This window comes from Candoia aspera, chromosome 6 (genome assembly GCF_035149785.1).
Source record: "Candoia aspera isolate rCanAsp1 chromosome 6, rCanAsp1.hap2, whole genome shotgun sequence".
NCBI lineage: Eukaryota > Metazoa > Chordata > Lepidosauria > Squamata > Boidae > Candoia > Candoia aspera.
Genome location: NC_086158.1, coordinates 82,854,243 through 82,858,885, shown reverse-complemented (window position 1 = coordinate 82,858,885; position 4,643 = coordinate 82,854,243).

Below are 4,643 nucleotides of genomic sequence, written 5' to 3'. Positions count from 1 at the left end.
TGTAATCTTTTCACTATGGAGTTGTAAAAACTGAGTGGGATTTTTAAGGAGAGTAAGTGCCCAAAATAAAATAAACCACCCTCTTCACTCACTGCTTTTTATGTAATGCCAGGCTGTTGTTTTACCAGCTAAGAGACCCTTCCCTTTCCATGTTTTCATTTGCTTGAAAAAACAACCTATTTCTCACTTTTGGTTTTCCAGCTGGTGCACGCATCCAAAAGATCCTGAGCATAAAATATTTCTGTTCTTTTTAAAAACAGTGATAGCTGGCTTTCCCATGCTGGCTGGGGAATTCTGGGAGTTGAAGACCACGGATCTTAAAGTTGCTAAGTTTGTGAAGTCTAATGTATTATGTGCAATTTTCCCACAGACATTTTTAATGAATTTTCTCTGACATATTTTTATGCAATTGTCCATAATAAGATTTTTTTTATATACAGTGAGCATCTTTCCCAAGTAAACCTATTTTTATTCAAAACAGAGATGAGAATAGCAAACATTCCATGCTTTTTTGCTCTCCAGCTTATGATCGAGTTTGCATTGGTATATCACAGTATTTTGTGCCACATCTATGCAGAATTTCTTTCATATCCCAGAACTAAGGTGCCTATTACCTGCAGTTGGGGGGAACTACTGTTCCCCTCCCTTTTCCCCCAAAAGCCCCCCAATTGTTGTTGTTGTTTATTCGTTCATTCGCTTCCGACTCTTCATGACTTCATGGACCAGCTCAGGCCAGAGCTTCCTGTCGGTCGTCAACACCCCCAGCTCCCCCAGGGACGAGTCCGCCACCTCTAGAACGTCATCCGTGGCCCGTGGTCGGCCCCTCTTCCTTTTGCCCTCCACTCTCCCCAGCACTCTCCTTGCCCAATTATTGGGGTGATATTTTTCCCATTAAAAACAATGTATGCATCAGGACTTGCGTAAAGAAAAACAAGTTCATTTCTTCTTAAGTGATGGTTGTTTTTGAGTAAATTATGGCTTCTAAGGCATCACAGAAAGTTGTCACCTCCCACTCTTCATTCATCATCCCCATCATGCAACAGAGAACAGGCTGTAATTGAAGCAACCAAAGGAACAAAAGGTTATTTTAACTCCTGACCCATCAGAGAGTCCAGAGATTTAAGGTTACCAAATTAAAAGTCCTCTTTCATGATCTCAGGTACTATAGAACTGCAGCCATTGCAAATGTGTTATAGTACTTTCCTAAGAAATTGTACTTGACCTGAATTTGGGGAATAGATTGACTCAATAGTGATTGGTAAGTTATTTACCTCCCCTTTAATAAATATGAACCTTCTGTTTCTCACCTTCAGTACTCTGGGTTCTTTAAAGCTTAGACAGACTTTAAATATTTTTACTTATTGGTGCCTAATGCAAAGTACTGTTTATTAAAATGGTTATCATTAACGCTGTCTGTCCTATACATTTCTTGCAGCATAACAAGTGAAGGGAGAAAAGGATCTTACATATCTAAATATTGTATAACTTTTTATTACGTCTCCCAACTTCTAAAATTTGGTGAAATAAGTTTAGGGATATCTACTACTTTTAATATTTTGCATAGTATAAAAGAAAACAAATCCATTCATTAAGAAACTTTATTATAATGTTGCTTGGTTTATTCAACTCTGCAAGCCTGAATTTTGAGCTCTGTGTGCATTTACTGTGTCCTTTCCGGACAAATGTAATTCTGGAAAGAGAACATTAAGTCACATGACTGTGAATTAGCTTTTTTGCTAATACAGGTTGAGTACAGGTTGGTTCATCAGTTACAGTCTTCATCTGCCAGAGATATTTTAACAGCCATGAGATCCTTCTCAGTCTTTTCTATACTAGAGGCATTTTAAGACAAGTTATAACCTTGACTAGCAGTCTGAGCTATGTCCAATATTAACCAAGGCAAGTCTTTAAATTATTTGTTAATTCTTTCAGGTATACTTCGTAAAACTTTTTTTTATGAAAGTAAAGGACTTTTCCCATTCCAGTTTCAGATCCTGTTTGAATTCTTTGAACAAGATGATTTAAGAGCTGTGATTTGCATTTTGGTTTCCTCCTCTGGTGGAGGAGGATGTTTGATTCCTTGTTTTTGGCTCTTTCATGTATGTTCTAATCCCTTTAGGGTTTTTTTTTTTTTTGTGCAAAGCAGCTCTCCTGGACACTTTGTATTTTTTGTTTGTTTTGGAAAGAAATTCAGTTCCATGAAACAGTTGATAATATCTAAGAACATGGCGTTGGGGGAAGAGCAAGGGTTTCAGCATGCCACCTGAAATTGGCTAATTATCATTCTGGATATTAAGGATAGGATTCAAGACATGTATAATCTATCAAGTTTTGAAAAGGCATTTTTTTTCTGCTAATCAAAACTTTATGTAATATTTTTCTCTTTGGTGCAGATTTAATGACATTTCATAACAATAGAGGTTTTTCTTTTTTTCCTGAAAATTTGAAATGTTTATATATTGTTTAATATTTCATATATAGGCAACATGCTAAGATTTTTTCTTTTTTTTCTTTTTTCCTTTTTATGATGTGTTACTAATTTCGTTCTTTTGTTTTTCTTACTTTTGCTTATAGTTTGTTTTTGTTGGTTTGGGTAGTTGGTTTTCCTTTTCTTTTTTGTGTTTGTGTTTGTGTAATTTTAAGTGTAAACATCTATCATCTCTGTCTGTCTGTCTGTCTGTCTATCTACCTGTCACCTTCAAATGAGGCTAAGCCAGATCCCCCAATTTGATATAGAGTGATGTCTGAATCCATCCCAACATATTTTTTTGTTTAATTCCTCATGTCTGAATCCATCCCAACTTACTTTTTTGTTCAATTCCTCATGTCTGAATCTGTCCCAACTTACTTTTTTGTTCAATTCCATACTTTTTTGTTCAATTCCTCGTAAGATTTGCTCTTGACTATTTTTAAGTTTCTCAATCTTTAATAGACCGGACAGTCAATTATAAAGTAGGTTCTGCTGCAATTTCTGATCACGCTCCTGGTACATTATCATTTGTTTTAAAGAAAAAAAAAAGTACAGTTTCAAGCTGGCACTAAGATACTTGGTTATTAAAAGACTCACATTTTATAAAGCAGATGGAGACAAGTCTTTGAAGAAGATTGTTGTTCAACCTCTTGGTTTAGCCTACAGCTCTGAAATTTCCCTGGAGTCTCCCATCTAAATACTAACCAGTTCTGGCTCTGCTTAACTTTTTGAGATGACTCAAATTTGATGGATTCTGCTACCTGGCTGGACTTTGCAAAAGTAATTCTGCCCAAAAGTGTCAGTGAGGACCTATTAAAGAGTCTCTGAGGACTTAATACCACAGTACATTAAATATATAATGTTCAGCTGCCCTTCTCTTACTTTTCCCCCCTGTGGCTTATGTACTCCTAGGGTTATTGATCCCGATCAAGATCATTGGGCAGGTGGGAGAGAATTAAACCTAACCTCAGTCACTTGATTTTCTCTTCATCCCCCTGCCTGCTCCTATGCAAGGATATAAATCAGAGGACATCCCAGTTGTGCTCTAGGAACCCAACAGGTACTGTATAGTTTTAGTTGAAGGGCCAACACCATGAGGAGCACAAATGGGTTTCTCCTGGTCTGCCCTACAAATACTACTAAGATCCTCTACGTCAGTGGCTCTCAAATTGTGGTCTGGGGACCCCTGGGGGTCCCCGAGACCCTTTCCAGAGTCCGTGAAGTCAAATAAATATTTTAAAATTTCTCAGTTTTAATTTCTAATACAGTCAATATCAATAGATATAACCCATATGACCTCTTTGGGGTCCTCACTCATTTTTAAGAACGTAAAGGGGTTTTGAAACCAAAATGTTTGAGAACCACTGCTCTAGGTGATGAAACAGGGAAAGCAGGAAGTCTGGAGTACATTTTTGTTTCAAATCAAGTACTTAGACATCCCAGGCAAACACAGGACGATGGTTTATATAAATCTGCGGCCCCTCTATTTTATTTTCAACCATTTTTTTTACTGTTAGTTTCTCAGTTTGTGGCATTCCCTTCTCTTTTATGAGGAACTCTCCCTCGCTGCAATTAAACCTTACTTGTGTCAGTCCAGGAACCAAAAGATAACAAGGCAGAAACAGGAAATGCAGAGATTCCATATTTTGTACTGTTATGTACTTTATCCTTTCCTTACTCCCTAGTATGTCCCTTGCTAACCTCTTCCTTCAGGACATCCCCACCCATTCCTTAGATATCTTTCCAGCCTTGGAGGCCCTTGGGAAAAAAAACAGGAACCATTCTAGAACAACTTGGGCAGGGGGAAGATTGCAACTGAAAAAGTTAGTGCCCTCTCCCAGATATCATCTGAAAATATTCCTCCAGCATAAAAAAAATCTTACTTAGAATGGTTTTTATTGCCTTGTAATCTGTCTCAATTTGAATCTTTACTTTGATTAAAAACTACAAGGAACAACTCATTACTGGAGTTACCATTTTACTAAATGCAAGGTCTTCCCTTTACGCTAAAGCAGTGTTTTTCAAACTTGGCAACTTTAAGATGTGTGGACTTCAACTCCCAGAATGCTGGCTGGGGAATTCTGGGAGTTGAAGCCCACACATTTTAAGGTTGCCAAGTTTGAAAATCACTGCTCTAGAGAATCCAGGTAAATTGGATGACAGCTACCAAGAT